Raw genomic sequence first — 13,429 nt, 5'->3', positions numbered from 1 at the left:
TGTGCAAAGCGTGAGCAGTTACAAATGCAGTCACGATCCTATGCCCTTCTCTGGTGAGGTCAGAGGAATTGTATTTGAAACTGGACATACAGTATCTTTGAATCATAATGTCCCCCAACGACAAATCAGAAGATTAAACCTTGCGCCCAATGTGGGGCTCGAACCCACGACCCTGAGATTAAGAGTCTCATGCTCTACCGACTGAGCTAACCGGGCTCTTTTTGTTGTTTCAAAGCAGAAATTTTTCGAGAAAGAACGTTTTTCTTTCGGTGAATTTTATCCTGGCATTCGTCTTCATACATGTAATTTCACAAGTATCTAAATTTGAGAGCCACAAAATTTATTGAACGCAACCTTAAAGGTAATTGGTTTTCAAGATGATCAATCGTCAATGGAATGCGTAGCCTTTATTCTGTGTATTACCTTGGCATATCTTAGAAAGTCTTGTACAAAGTGTGAGCCCTTACAAATGCACTGTCACGATCTTATGGCTTTCTCTGGTGAGGTCACAGGAATTGTATTTGAAATTGGAGATACAGTATGTTCGAATCGTGATGTCCTCCAAATACATATCAGAAGATCAAACTGTGCGCCCAATGTGGGACTCGAACCCACGACCCTGAGATTAAAAGTCTCATGCTCTACCGACTGAGCTAACCGGGCTCTTTTTGTTGTTTCCAAGCAGAAATTTTTCGAGAAAGAACGTTTTTGTTTCGGTGCATGTTATCCTGACATTTGTCTTCATGCATGTAATTTCACAAGTATCTAAATTTGAGCGCCACAAAATTTATTGAACGCAACCTTAACGGTAATTTGTATTCAAGATGAGCAATCGGTCAATGGAATGCGTAGCCTTTATTCTGTGTACTACCTTGGCATATCTGAGGGAGTCTTGTGCAAAGCGTGAGCAGTTACAAATGCAGTCACGATCCTATGCCCTTCTCTGGTGAGGTCAGAGGAATTGTATTTGAAACTGGACATACAGTATCTTTGAATCATAATGTCCCCCAACGACAAATCAGAAGATTAAACCTTGCACCCAATGTGGGGCTCGAACCCACGACCCTGAGATTAAGAGTCTCATGCTCTACCGACTGAGCTAACCGGGCTCTTTTTGTTGTTTCAAAGCAGAAATTTTTCGAGAAAGAACGTTTTTCTTTCAGTGAATTTTATCCTGGCATTTGTCTTCATACATGTAATTTCACAAGTATCTAAATTTGAGAGCCACAAAATTTATTGAACGCAACCTTAAAGGTAATTGGTTTTCAAGATGAGCAATCGTCAATGGAATGCGTAGCCTTTATTCTGTGTATTACCTTGGCATATCTGAGAAAGTCTTGTACAAAGTGTGAGCCCTTACAAATGCACTGTCACGATCTTATGGCTTTCTCTGGTGAGGTAACAGGAATTGTATTTGAAATTGGAGATACAGTATGTTTGAATCGTGATGTCCTCCAAATACATATCAGAAGATCAAACTGTGCGCCCAATGTGGGACTCGAACCCACGACCCTGAGATTAAAAGTCTCATGCTCTACCGACTGAGCTAACCGGGCTCTTTTTGTTGTTTCCAAGCAGAAATTTTTCGAGAAAGAACGTTTTTGTTTCGGTGCATGTTATCCTGACATTTGTCTTCATGCATGTAATTTCACAAGTATCTAAATTTGAGCGCCACAAAATTTATTGAACGCAACCTTAACGGTAATTTGTATTCAAGATGAGCAATCGGTCAATGGAATGCGTAGCCTTTATTCTGTGTACTACCTTGGCATATCTGAGGGAGTCTTGTGCAAAGCGTGAGCAGTTACAAATGCAGTCACGATCCTATGCCCTTCTCTGGTGAGATCAGAGGAATTGTATTTGAAACTGGACATACAGTATCTTTGAATCATAATGTCCCCCAACAACAAATCAGAAGATTAAACCTTGAGCCCAATGTGGGGCTCGAACCCACGACCCTGAGATTAAGAGTCTCATGCTCTACCGACTGAGCTAACCGGGCTCTTTTTGTTGTTTCAAAGCAGAAATTTTTCGAGAAAGAACGTTTTTCTTTCGGTGAATTTTATCCTGGCATTTGTCTTCATACATGTAATTTCACAAGTATCTAAATTTGAGAGCCACAAAATTTATTGAACGCAACCTTAAAGGTAATTGGTTTTCAAGATGAGCAATCGTCAATGGAATGCGTAGCCTTTATTCTGTGTATTACCTTGGCATATCTGAGAAAGTCTTGTACAAAGTGTGAGCCCTTACAAATGCACTGTCACGATCTTATGGCTTTCTCTGGTGAGGTCACAGGAATTGTGTTTGAAATTGGAGATACAGTATGTTCGAATCGTGATGTCCTCCAAATACATATCAGAAGATCAAACTGTGCGCCCAATGTGGGACTCGAACCCACGACCCTGAGATTAAAAGTCTCATGCTCTACCGACTGAGCTAACCGGGCTCTTTTTGTTGTTTCCAAGCAGAAATTTTTCGAGAAAGAACGTTTTTCTTTCGGTGAATTTTATCCTGGCATTTGTCTTCATACATGTAATTTCACAAGTATCTAAATTTGAGCGCCACAAAATTTATTGAACGCAACCTTAAAGGTAATTGGTTTTCAAGATGAGCAATCGTCAATGGAATGCGTAGCCTTTATTCTGTGTATTACCTTGGCATATCTGAGAAAGTCTTGTACAAAGTGTGAGCCCTTACAAATGCACTGTCACGATCTTATGGCTTTCTCTGGTGAGGTCACAGGAATTGTGTTTGAAATTGGAGATACAGTATGTTCGAATCGTGATGTCCTCCAAATACATATCAGAAGATCAAACTGTGCGCCCAATGTGGGACTCGAACCCACGACCCTGAGATTAAAAGTCTCATGCTCTACCGACTGAGCTAACCGGGCTCTTTTTGTTGTTTCCAAGCAGAAATTTTTCGAGAAAGAACGTTTTTGTTTCGGTGCATGTTATCCTGACATTTGTCTTCATGCATGTAATTTCACAAGTATCTAAATTTGAGCGCCACAAAATTTATTGAACGCAACCTTAACGGTAATTTGTATTCAAGATGAGCAATCGGTCAATGGAATGCGTAGCCTTTATTCTGTGTACTACCTTGGCATATCTGAGGGAGTCTTGTGCAAGGCGTGAGCAGTTACAAATGCAGTCACGATCCTATGCCCTTCTCTGGTGAGATCAGAGGAATTGTATTTGAAACTGGACATACAGTATCTTTGAATCATAATGTCCCCCAACGACAAATCAGAAGATTAAACCTTGCGCCCAATGTGGGGCTCGAACCCACGACCCTGAGATTAAGAGTCTCATGCTCTACCGACTGAGCTAACCGGGCTCTTTTTGTTGTTTCAAAGCAGAAATTTTTCGAGAAAGAACGTTTTTCTTTCGGTGAATTTTATCCTGGCATTTGTCTTCATACATGTAATTTCACAAGTATCTAAATTTGAGAGCCACAAAATTTATTGAACGCAACCTTAAAGGTAATTGGTTTTCAAGATGAGCAATCGTCAATGGAATGCGTAGCCTTTATTCTGTGGCATATCTGAGAAAGTCTTGTACAAAGTGTGAGCCCTTACAAATGCACTGTCACGATCTTATGGCTTTCTCTGGTGAGGTCACAGGAATTGTATTTGAAATTGGAGATACAGTATGTTTGAATCGTGATGTCCTCCAAATACATATCAGAAGATCAAACTGTGCGCCCAATGTGGGACTCGAACCCACGACCCTGAGATTAAAAGTCTCATGCTCTACCGACTGAGCTAACCGGGCTCTTTTTGTTGTTTCAAAGCAGAAATTTTTCGAGAAAGAACGTTTTTCTTTCGGTGCATGTTATCCTGACATTTGTCTTCATGCATGTAATTTCACAAGTATCTAAATTTGAGCGCCACAAAATTTATTGAACGCAACCTTAACGGTAATTTGTATTCAAGATGAGCAATCGGTCAATGGAATGCGTAGCCTTTATTCTGTGTACTACCTTGGCATATCTGAGGGAGTCTTGTGCAAAGCGTGAGCAGTTACGAATGCAGTCACGATCTTATGGCTTTCTCTGGTGAGGTCACAGGAATTGTGTTTGAAATTGGAGATACAGTATGTTTGAATCGTGATGTCCTCCAAATACATATCAGAAGATCAAACTGTGCGCCCAATGTGGGACTCGAACCCACAACCCTGAGATTAAAAGTCTCATGCTCTACCGACTGAGCTAACCGGGCTCTTTTTGTTGTTTCCAAGCAGAAATTTTTCGAGAAAGAACGTTTTTCTTTCGGTGAATTTTATCCTGGCATTTGTCTTCATACATGTAATTTCACAAGTATCTAAATTTGAGAGCCACAAAATTTATTGAACGCAACCTTAAAGGTAATTGGTTTTCAAGATGAGCAATCGTCAATGGAATGCGTAGCCTTTATTCTGTGTACTACCTTGGCATATCTGAGGGAGTCTTGTGCAAAGCGTGAGCAGTTACAAATGCAGTCACGATCCTATGCCCTTCTCTGGTGAGATCAGAGGAATTGTATTTGAAACTGGACATACAGTATCTTTGAATCATAATGTCCCCCAACGACAAATCAGAAGATTAAACCTTGCACCCAATGTGGGGCTCGAACCCACGACCCTGAGATTAAGAGTCTCATGCTCTACCGACTGAGCTAACCGGGCTCTTTTTGTTGTTTCAAAGCAGAAATTTTTCGAGAAAGAACGTTTTTCTTTCGGTGAATTTTATCCTGGCATTTGTCTTCATACATGTAATTTCACAAGTATCTAAATTTGAGAGCCACAAAATTTATTGAACGCAACCTTAAAGGTAATTGGTTTTCAAGATGAGCAATCGTCAATGGAATGCGTAGCCTTTATTCTGTGTACTACCTTGGCATATCTGAGGGAGTCTTGTGCAAAGCGTGAGCAGTTACAAATGCAGTCACGATCCTATGCCCTTCTCTGGTGAGATCAGAGGAATTGTATTTGAAACTGGACATACAGTATCTTTGAATCATAATGTCCCCCAACGACAAATCAGAAGATTAAACCTTGCGCCCAATGTGGGGCTCGAACCCACGACCCTGAGATTAAGAGTCTCATGCTCTACCGACTGAGCTAACCGGGCTCTTTTTGTTGTTTCAAAGCAGAAATTTTTCGAGAAAGAACGTTTTTCTTTCGGTGAATTTTATCCTGGCATTTGTCTTCATACATGTAATTTCACAAGTATCTAAATTTGAGAGCCACAAAATTTATTGAACGCAACCTTAAAGGTAATTGGTTTTCAAGATGAGCAATCGTCAATGGAATGCGTAGCCTTTATTCTGTGTATTACCTTGGCATATCTGAGAAAGTCTTGTACAAAGTGTGAGCCCTTACAAATGCACTGTCACGATCTTATGGCTTTCTCTGGTGAGGTCACAGGAATTGTGTTTGAAATTGGAGATACAGTATGTTCGAATCGTGATGTCCTCCAAATACATATCAGAAGATCAAACTGTGCGCCCAATGTGGGACTCGAACCCACGACCCTGAGATTAAAAGTCTCATGCTCTACCGACTGAGCTAACCGGGCTCTTTTTGTTGTTTCCAAGCAGAAATTTTTCGAGAAAGAACGTTTTTGTTTCGGTGCATGTTATCCTGACATTTGTCTTCATGCATGTAATTTCACAAGTATCTAAATTTGAGCGCCACAAAATTTATTGAACGCAACCTTAACGGTAATTTGTATTCAAGATGAGCAATCGGTCAATGGAATGCGTAGCCTTTATTCTGTGTACTACCTTGGCATATCTGAGGGAGTCTTGTGCAAAGCGTGAGCAGTTACAAATGCAGTCACGATCCTATGCCCTTCTCTGGTGAGGTCAGAGGAATTGTATTTGAAACTGGACATACAGTATCTTTGAATCATAATGTCCCCCAACGACAAATCAGAAGATTAAACCTTGCGCCCAATGTGGGGCTCGAACCCACGACCCTGAGATTAAGAGTCTCATGCTCTACCGACTGAGCTAACCGGGCTCTTTTTGTTGTTTCAAAGCAGAAATTTTTCGAGAAAGAACGTTTTTCTTTCGGTGAATTTTATCCTGGCATTTGTCTTCATACATGTAATTTCACAAGTATCTAAATTTGAGAGCCACAAAATTTATTGAACGCAACCTTAAAGGTAATTGGTTTTCAAGATGAGCAATCGTCAATGGAATGCGTAGCCTTTATTCTGTGTATTACCTTGGCATATCTGAGAAAGTCTTGTACAAAGTGTGAGCCCTTACAAATGCACTGTCACGATCTTATGGCTTTCTCTGGTGAGGTCACAGGAATTGTGTTTGAAATTGGAGATACAGTATGTTCGAATCGTGATGTCCTCCAAATACATATCAGAAGATCAAACTGTGCGCCCAATGTGGGACTCGAACCCACGACCCTGAGATTAAAAGTCTCATGCTCTACCGACTGAGCTAACCGGGCTCTTTTTGTTGTTTCAAAGCAGAAATTTTTCGAGAAAGAACGTTTTTCTTTCGGTGCATGTTATCCTGACATTTGTCTTCATGCATGTAATTTCACAAGTATCTAAATTTGAGCGCCACAAAATTTATTGAACGCAACCTTAACGGTAATTTGTATTCAAGATGAGCAATCGGTCAATGGAATGCGTAGCCTTTATTCTGTGTACTACCTTGGCATATCTGAGGGAGTCTTGTGCAAAGCGTGAGCAGTTACGAATGCAGTCACGATCTTATGGCTTTCTCTGGTGAGGTCACAGGAATTGTGTTTGAAATTGGAGATACAGTATGTTTGAATCGTGATGTCCTCCAAATACATATCAGAAGATCAAACTGTGCGCCCAATGTGGGACTCGAACCCACAACCCTGAGATTAAAAGTCTCATGCTCTATCGACTGAGCTAACCGGGCTCTTTTTGTTGTTTCCAAGCAGAAATTTTTCGAGAAAGAACGTTTTTCTTTCGGTGCATGTTATCCTGACATTTGTCTTCATGCATGTAATTTCACAAGTATCTAAATTTGAGCGCCACAAAATTTATTGAACGCAACCTTAACGGTAATTTGTATTCAAGATGAGCAATCGGTCAATGGAATGCGTAGCCTTTATTCTGTGTACTACCTTGGCATATCTGAGGGAGTCTTGTGCAAAGCGTGAGCAGTTACAAATGCAGTCACGATCCTATGCCCTTCTCTGGTGAGGTCAGAGGAATTGTATTTGAAACTGGACATACAGTATCTTTGAATCATAATGTCCCCCAATGACAAATCAGAAGACTAAACCTTGCGCCCAATGTGGGGCTGGAACCCACGACCCTGAGATTAAGAGTCTCATGCTCTACCGACTGAGCTAACCGGGCTCTTTTTGTTGTTTCAAAGCAGAAATTTTTCGAGAAAGAACGTTTTTCTTTCGGTGAATTTTATCCTGGCATTTGTCTTCATACATGTAATTTCACAAGTATCTAAATTTGAGAGCCACAAAATTTATTGAACGCAACCTTAAAGGTAATTGGTTTTCAAGATGAGCAATCGTCAATGGAATGCGTAGCCTTTATTCTGTGTACTACCTTGGCATATCTGAGGGAGTCTTGTGCAAAGCGTGAGCAGTTACAAATGCAGTCACGATCCTATGCCCTTCTCTGGTGAGATCAGAGGAATTGTATTTGAAACTGGACATACAGTATCTTTGAATCATAATGTCCCCCAACGACAAATCAGAAGATTAAACCTTGCGCCCAATGTGGGGCTCGAACCCACGACCCTGAGATTAAGAGTCTCATGCTCTACCGACTGAGCTAACCGGGCTCTTTTTGTTGTTTCAAAGCAGAAATTTTTCGAGAAAGAACGTTTTTCTTTCGGTGAATTTTATCCTGGCATTTGTCTTCATACATGTAATTTCACAAGTATCTAAATTTGAGAGCCACAAAATTTATTGAACGCAACCTTAAAGGTAATTGGTTTTCAAGATGAGCAATCGTCAATGGAATGCGTAGCCTTTATTCTGTGTATTACCTTGGCATATCTGAGAAAGTCTTGTACAAAGTGTGAGCCCTTACAAATGCACTGTCACGATCTTATGGCTTTCTCTGGTGAGGTCACAGGAATTGTGTTTGAAATTGGAGATACAGTATGTTCGAATCGTGATGTCCTCCAAATACATATCAGAAGATCAAACTGTGCGCCCAATGTGGGACTCGAACCCACGACCCTGAGATTAAAAGTCTCATGCTCTACCGACTGAGCTAACCGGGCTCTTTTTGTTGTTTCAAAGCAGAAATTTTTCGAGAAAGAACGTTTTTCTTTCGGTGCATGTTATCCTGACATTTGTCTTCATGCATGTAATTTCACAAGTATCTAAATTTGAGCGCCACAAAATTTATTGAACGCAACCTTAACGGTAATTTGTATTCAAGATGAGCAATCGGTCAATGGAATGCGTAGCCTTTATTCTGTGTACTACCTTGGCATATCTGAGGGAGTCTTGTGCAAAGCGTGAGCAGTTACGAATGCAGTCACGATCTTATGGCTTTCTCTGGTGAGGTCACAGGAATTGTGTTTGAAATTGGAGATACAGTATGTTTGAATCGTGATGTCCTCCAAATACATATCAGAAGATCAAACTGTGCACCCAATGTGGGACTCGAACCCACAACCCTGAGATTAAAAGTCTCATGCTCTACCGACTGAGCTAACCGGGCTCTTTTTGTTGTTTCCAAGCAGAAATTTTTCGAGAAAGAACGTTTTTCTTTCGGTGCATGTTATCCTGACATTTGTCTTCATGCATGTAATTTCACAAGTATCTAAATTTGAGCGCCACAAAATTTATTGAACGCAACCTTAACGGTAATTTGTATTCAAGATGAGCAATCGGTCAATGGAATGCGTAGCCTTTATTCTGTGTACTACCTTGGCATATCTGAGGGAGTCTTGTGCAAAGCGTGAGCAGTTACAAATGCAGTCACGATCCTATGCCCTTCTCTGGTGAGGTCAGAGGAATTGTATTTGAAACTGGACATACAGTATCTTTGAATCATAATGTCCCCCAATGACAAATCAGAAGACTAAACCTTGCGCCCAATGTGGGGCTGGAACCCACGACCCTGAGATTAAGAGTCTCATGCTCTACCGACTGAGCTAACCGGGCTCTTTTTGTTGTTTCAAAGCAGAAATTTTTCGAGAAAGAACGTTTTTCTTTCGGTGAATTTTATCCTGGCATTTGTCTTCATACATGTAATTTCACAAGTATCTAAATTTGAGAGCCACAAAATTTATTGAACGCAACCTTAAAGGTAATTGGTTTTCAAGATGAGCAATCGTCAATGGAATGCGTAGCCTTTATTCTGTGTACTACCTTGGCATATCTGAGGGAGTCTTGTGCAAAGCGTGAGCAGTTACAAATGCAGTCACGATCCTATGCCCTTCTCTGGTGAGATCAGAGGAATTGTATTTGAAACTGGACATACAGTATCTTTGAATCATAATGTCCCCCAACGACAAATCAGAAGATTAAACCTTGCGCCCAATGTGGGGCTCGAACCCACGACCCTGAGATTAAGAGTCTCATGCTCTACCGACTGAGCTAACCGGGCTCTTTTTGTTGTTTCAAAGCAGAAATTTTTCGAGAAAGAACGTTTTTCTTTCGGTGAATTTTATCCTGGCATTTGTCTTCATACATGTAATTTCACAAGTATCTAAATTTGAGAGCCACAAAATTTATTGAACGCAACCTTAAAGGTAATTGGTTTTCAAGATGAGCAATCGTCAATGGAATGCGTAGCCTTTATTCTGTGTATTACCTTGGCATATCTGAGAAAGTCTTGTACAAAGTGTGAGCCCTTACAAATGCACTGTCACGATCTTATGGCTTTCTCTGGTGAGGTCACAGGAATTGTGTTTGAAATTGGAGATACAGTATGTTCGAATCGTGATGTCCTCCAAATACATATCAGAAGATCAAACTGTGCGCCCAATGTGGGACTCGAACCCACGACCCTGAGATTAAAAGTCTCATGCTCTACCGACTGAGCTAACCGGGCTCTTTTTGTTGTTTCCAAGCAGAAATTTTTCGAGAAAGAACGTTTTTGTTTCGGTGCATGTTATCCTGACATTTGTCTTCATGCATGTAATTTCACAAGTATCTAAATTTGAGCGCCACAAAATTTATTGAACGCAACCTTAACGGTAATTTGTATTCAAGATGAGCAATCGGTCAATGGAATGCGTAGCCTTTATTCTGTGTACTACCATGGCATATCTGAGGGACTCTTGTGCAAAGCGTGAGCAGTTACAAATGCAGTCACGATCCTATGCCCTTCTCTGGTGAGATCAGAGGAATTGTATTTGAAACTGGACATACAGTATCTTTGAATCATAATGTCCCCCAATGACAAATCAGAAGACTAAACCTTGCGCCCAATGTGGGGCTCGAACCCACGACCCTGAGATTAAGAGTCTCATGCTCTACCGACTGAGCTAACCGGGCTCTTTTTGTTGTTTCAAAGCAGAAATTTTTCGAGAAAGAACGTTTTTCTTTCGGTGCATGTTATCCTGACATTTGTCTTCATGCATGTAATTTCACAAGTATCTAAATTTGAGCGCCACAAAATTTATTGAACGCAACCTTAACGGTAATTTGTATTCAAGATGAGCAATCGGTCAATGGAATGCGTAGCCTTTATTCTGTGTACTACCTTGGCATATCTGAGGGAGTCTTGTGCAAAGCGTGAGCAGTTACGATCCTATGCCCTTCTCTGGTGAGGTCAGAGGAATTGTATTTGAAACTGGACATACAGTATCTTTGAATCATAATGTCCCCCAATGACAAATCAGAAGACTAAACCTTGCGCCCAATGTGGGGCTCGAACCCACGACCCTGAGATTAAGAGTCTCATGCTCTACCGACTGAGCTAACCGGGCTCTTTTTGTTGTTTCAAAGCAGAAATTTTTCGAGAAAGAACGTTTTTCTTTCGGTGAATTTTATCCTGGCATTTGTCTTCATACATGTAATTTCACAAGTATCTAAATTTGAGAGCCACAAAATTTATTGAACGCAACCTTAAAGGTAATTGGTTTTCAAGATGAGCAATCGTCAATGGAATGCGTAGCCTTTATTCTGTGTACTACCTTGGCATATCTGAGGGAGTCTTGTGCAAAGCGTGAGCAGTTACAAATGCAGTCACGATCCTATGCCCTTCTCTGGTGAGATCAGAGGAATTGTATTTGAAACTGGACATACAGTATCTTTGAATCATAATGTCCCCCAACGACAAATCAGAAGATTAAACCTTGCACCCAATGTGGGGCTCGAACCCACGACCCTGAGATTAAGAGTCTCATGCTCTACCGACTGAGCTAACCGGGCTCTTTTTGTTGTTTCAAAGCAGAAATTTTTCGAGAAAGAACGTTTTTCTTTCGGTGAATTTTATCCTGGCATTTGTCTTCATACATGTAATTTCACAAGTATCTAAATTTGAGAGCCACAAAATTTATTGAACGCAACCTTAAAGGTAATTGGTTTTCAAGATGAGCAATCGTCAATGGAATGCGTAGCCTTTATTCTGTGTATTACCTTGGCATATCTGAGAAAGTCTTGTACAAAGTGTGAGCCCTTACAAATGCACTGTCACGATCTTATGGCTTTCTCTGGTGAGGTCACAGGAATTGTGTTTGAAATTGGAGATACAGTATGTTCGAATCGTGATGTCCTCCAAATACATATCAGAAGATCAAACTGTGCGCCCAATGTGGGACTCGAACCCACGACCCTGAGATTAAAAGTCTCATGCTCTACCGACTGAGCTAACCGGGCTCTTTTTGTTGTTTCCAAGCAGAAATTTTTCGAGAAAGAACGTTTTTCTTTCGGTGCATGTTATCCTGACATTTGTCTTCATGCATGTAATTTCACAAGTATCTAAATTTGAGCGCCACAAAATTTATTGAACGCAACCTTAATGGTAATTTGTATTCAAGATGAGCAATCGGTCAATGGAATGCGTAGCCTTTATTCTGTGTACTACCTTGGCATATCTGAGGGAGTCTTGTGCAAAGCGTGAGCAGTTACAAATGCAGTCACGATCCTATGCCCTTCTCTGGTGAGATCAGAGGAATTGTATTTGAAACTGGACATACAGTATCTTTGAATCATAATGTCCCCCAATGACAAATCAGAAGATTAAACCTTGCGCCCAATGTGGGGCTGGAACCCACGACCCTGAGATTAAGAGTCTCATGCTCTACCGACTGAGCTAACCGGGCTCTTTTTGTTGTTTCAAAGCAGAAATTTTTCGAGAAAGAACGTTTTTCTTTCGGTGAATTTTATCCTGGCATTTGTCTTCATACATGTAATTTCACAAGTATCTAAATTTGAGAGCCACAAAATTTATTGAACGCAACCTTAAAGGTAATTGGTTTTCAAGATGAGCAATCGTCAATGGAATGCGTAGCCTTTATTCTGTGTATTACCTTGGCATATCTGAGAAAGTCTTGTACAAAGTGTGAGCCCTTACAAATGCACTGTCACGATCTTATGGCTTTCTCTGGTGAGGTCACAGGAATTGTGTTTGAAATTGGAGATACAGTATGTTCGAATCGTGATGTCCTCCAAATACATATCAGAAGATCAAACTGTGCGCCCAATGTGGGACTCGAACCCACGACCCTGAGATTAAAAGTCTCATGCTCTACCGACTGAGCTAACCGGGCTCTTTTTGTTGTTTCCAAGCAGAAATTTTTCGAGAAAGAACGTTTTTGTTTCGGTGCATGTTATCCTGACATTTGTCTTCATGCATGTAATTTCACAAGTATCTAAATTTGAGCGCCACAAAATTTATTGAACGCAACCTTAACGGTAATTTGTATTCAAGATGAGCAATCGGTCAATGGAATGCGTAGCCTTTATTCTGTGTACTACCTTGGCATATCTGAGGGAGTCTTGTGCAAAGCGTGAGCAGTTACAAATGCAGTCACGATCCTATGCCCTTCTCTGGTGAGATCAGAGGAATTGTATTTGAAACTGGACATACAGTATCTTTGAATCATAATGTCCCCCAATGACAAATCAGAAGATTAAACCTTGCGCCCAATGTGGGGCTCGAACCCACGACCCTGAGATTAAGAGTCTCATGCTCTACCGACTGAGCTAACCGGGCTCTTTTTGTTGTTTCAAAGCAGAAATTTTTCGAGAAAGAACGTTTTTCTTTCGGTGAATTTTATCCTGGCATTTGTCTTCATGCATGTAATTTCACAAGTATCTAAATTTGAGCGCCACAAAATTTATTGAACGCAACCTTAACGGTAATTTGTATTCAAGATGAGCAATCGGTCAATGGAATGCGTAGCCTTTATTCTGTGTACTACCTTGGCATATCTGAGGGAGTCTTGTACAAAGTGTGAGCCCTTACAAATGCATTGTCACGATTTTATGGCTTTCTCTGGTGAGGTCAC

General features: G+C 40.7%; 30 non-coding genes across 30 annotated transcripts; all 30 read right to left on the bottom strand.

Annotated features, from left to right (window-relative positions):
• Positions 1-143: 143 nt before the first annotated feature.
• Positions 144-216, bottom strand: trnak-cuu (transfer RNA lysine (anticodon CUU)). The gene has a single exon. It is a non-coding gene; the product is annotated as a tRNA-Lys (tRNA).
• Positions 217-590: 374 nt separating this feature from the next.
• Positions 591-663, bottom strand: trnak-uuu (transfer RNA lysine (anticodon UUU)). Its single transcript has one exon. It is a non-coding gene; the product is annotated as a tRNA-Lys (tRNA).
• A 373-nt stretch (positions 664-1,036) lies between these two features.
• trnak-cuu (transfer RNA lysine (anticodon CUU)) lies at positions 1,037-1,109 on the bottom strand. The gene has a single exon. It is a non-coding gene; the product is annotated as a tRNA-Lys (tRNA).
• Positions 1,110-1,483: 374 nt separating this feature from the next.
• Positions 1,484-1,556, bottom strand: trnak-uuu (transfer RNA lysine (anticodon UUU)). Its single transcript has one exon. It is a non-coding gene; the product is annotated as a tRNA-Lys (tRNA).
• A 373-nt stretch (positions 1,557-1,929) lies between these two features.
• trnak-cuu (transfer RNA lysine (anticodon CUU)) lies at positions 1,930-2,002 on the bottom strand. The gene has a single exon. It is a non-coding gene; the product is annotated as a tRNA-Lys (tRNA).
• Positions 2,003-2,376: 374 nt separating this feature from the next.
• trnak-uuu (transfer RNA lysine (anticodon UUU)) lies at positions 2,377-2,449 on the bottom strand. Its single transcript has one exon. It is a non-coding gene; the product is annotated as a tRNA-Lys (tRNA).
• Positions 2,450-2,823: 374 nt separating this feature from the next.
• On the bottom strand, positions 2,824-2,896 carry trnak-uuu (transfer RNA lysine (anticodon UUU)). The gene has a single exon. It is a non-coding gene; the product is annotated as a tRNA-Lys (tRNA).
• Positions 2,897-3,269: 373 nt separating this feature from the next.
• Positions 3,270-3,342, bottom strand: trnak-cuu (transfer RNA lysine (anticodon CUU)). The gene has a single exon. It is a non-coding gene; the product is annotated as a tRNA-Lys (tRNA).
• A 364-nt stretch (positions 3,343-3,706) lies between these two features.
• trnak-uuu (transfer RNA lysine (anticodon UUU)) lies at positions 3,707-3,779 on the bottom strand. Its single transcript has one exon. It is a non-coding gene; the product is annotated as a tRNA-Lys (tRNA).
• A 373-nt stretch (positions 3,780-4,152) lies between these two features.
• On the bottom strand, positions 4,153-4,225 carry trnak-uuu (transfer RNA lysine (anticodon UUU)). The gene has a single exon. It is a non-coding gene; the product is annotated as a tRNA-Lys (tRNA).
• A 372-nt stretch (positions 4,226-4,597) lies between these two features.
• trnak-cuu (transfer RNA lysine (anticodon CUU)) lies at positions 4,598-4,670 on the bottom strand. The gene has a single exon. It is a non-coding gene; the product is annotated as a tRNA-Lys (tRNA).
• A 372-nt stretch (positions 4,671-5,042) lies between these two features.
• Positions 5,043-5,115, bottom strand: trnak-cuu (transfer RNA lysine (anticodon CUU)). Its single transcript has one exon. It is a non-coding gene; the product is annotated as a tRNA-Lys (tRNA).
• Positions 5,116-5,489: 374 nt separating this feature from the next.
• Positions 5,490-5,562, bottom strand: trnak-uuu (transfer RNA lysine (anticodon UUU)). The gene has a single exon. It is a non-coding gene; the product is annotated as a tRNA-Lys (tRNA).
• Positions 5,563-5,935: 373 nt separating this feature from the next.
• On the bottom strand, positions 5,936-6,008 carry trnak-cuu (transfer RNA lysine (anticodon CUU)). The gene has a single exon. It is a non-coding gene; the product is annotated as a tRNA-Lys (tRNA).
• Positions 6,009-6,382: 374 nt separating this feature from the next.
• trnak-uuu (transfer RNA lysine (anticodon UUU)) lies at positions 6,383-6,455 on the bottom strand. Its single transcript has one exon. It is a non-coding gene; the product is annotated as a tRNA-Lys (tRNA).
• A 373-nt stretch (positions 6,456-6,828) lies between these two features.
• Positions 6,829-6,901, bottom strand: trnak-uuu (transfer RNA lysine (anticodon UUU)). The gene has a single exon. It is a non-coding gene; the product is annotated as a tRNA-Lys (tRNA).
• Positions 6,902-7,274: 373 nt separating this feature from the next.
• On the bottom strand, positions 7,275-7,347 carry trnak-cuu (transfer RNA lysine (anticodon CUU)). Its single transcript has one exon. It is a non-coding gene; the product is annotated as a tRNA-Lys (tRNA).
• A 372-nt stretch (positions 7,348-7,719) lies between these two features.
• trnak-cuu (transfer RNA lysine (anticodon CUU)) lies at positions 7,720-7,792 on the bottom strand. The gene has a single exon. It is a non-coding gene; the product is annotated as a tRNA-Lys (tRNA).
• A 374-nt stretch (positions 7,793-8,166) lies between these two features.
• trnak-uuu (transfer RNA lysine (anticodon UUU)) lies at positions 8,167-8,239 on the bottom strand. The gene has a single exon. It is a non-coding gene; the product is annotated as a tRNA-Lys (tRNA).
• A 373-nt stretch (positions 8,240-8,612) lies between these two features.
• trnak-uuu (transfer RNA lysine (anticodon UUU)) lies at positions 8,613-8,685 on the bottom strand. The gene has a single exon. It is a non-coding gene; the product is annotated as a tRNA-Lys (tRNA).
• A 373-nt stretch (positions 8,686-9,058) lies between these two features.
• On the bottom strand, positions 9,059-9,131 carry trnak-cuu (transfer RNA lysine (anticodon CUU)). The gene has a single exon. It is a non-coding gene; the product is annotated as a tRNA-Lys (tRNA).
• Positions 9,132-9,503: 372 nt separating this feature from the next.
• Positions 9,504-9,576, bottom strand: trnak-cuu (transfer RNA lysine (anticodon CUU)). The gene has a single exon. It is a non-coding gene; the product is annotated as a tRNA-Lys (tRNA).
• Positions 9,577-9,950: 374 nt separating this feature from the next.
• On the bottom strand, positions 9,951-10,023 carry trnak-uuu (transfer RNA lysine (anticodon UUU)). Its single transcript has one exon. It is a non-coding gene; the product is annotated as a tRNA-Lys (tRNA).
• Positions 10,024-10,396: 373 nt separating this feature from the next.
• trnak-cuu (transfer RNA lysine (anticodon CUU)) lies at positions 10,397-10,469 on the bottom strand. The gene has a single exon. It is a non-coding gene; the product is annotated as a tRNA-Lys (tRNA).
• Positions 10,470-10,830: 361 nt separating this feature from the next.
• On the bottom strand, positions 10,831-10,903 carry trnak-cuu (transfer RNA lysine (anticodon CUU)). The gene has a single exon. It is a non-coding gene; the product is annotated as a tRNA-Lys (tRNA).
• Positions 10,904-11,275: 372 nt separating this feature from the next.
• Positions 11,276-11,348, bottom strand: trnak-cuu (transfer RNA lysine (anticodon CUU)). The gene has a single exon. It is a non-coding gene; the product is annotated as a tRNA-Lys (tRNA).
• A 374-nt stretch (positions 11,349-11,722) lies between these two features.
• Positions 11,723-11,795, bottom strand: trnak-uuu (transfer RNA lysine (anticodon UUU)). Its single transcript has one exon. It is a non-coding gene; the product is annotated as a tRNA-Lys (tRNA).
• Positions 11,796-12,168: 373 nt separating this feature from the next.
• Positions 12,169-12,241, bottom strand: trnak-cuu (transfer RNA lysine (anticodon CUU)). Its single transcript has one exon. It is a non-coding gene; the product is annotated as a tRNA-Lys (tRNA).
• Positions 12,242-12,615: 374 nt separating this feature from the next.
• Positions 12,616-12,688, bottom strand: trnak-uuu (transfer RNA lysine (anticodon UUU)). Its single transcript has one exon. It is a non-coding gene; the product is annotated as a tRNA-Lys (tRNA).
• A 373-nt stretch (positions 12,689-13,061) lies between these two features.
• trnak-cuu (transfer RNA lysine (anticodon CUU)) lies at positions 13,062-13,134 on the bottom strand. The gene has a single exon. It is a non-coding gene; the product is annotated as a tRNA-Lys (tRNA).
• Between the last annotated feature and the right edge of the window lie 295 nt (positions 13,135-13,429).

Source organism: Thunnus thynnus, chromosome 16 (genome assembly GCF_963924715.1).
Source record: "Thunnus thynnus chromosome 16, fThuThy2.1, whole genome shotgun sequence".
Classification (NCBI taxonomy): Eukaryota; Metazoa; Chordata; class Actinopteri; order Scombriformes; family Scombridae; genus Thunnus; species Thunnus thynnus.
The sequence above is the reverse complement of the archived record's forward strand: the minus strand, read 5'-3'. Positions and strand labels throughout refer to the sequence as shown.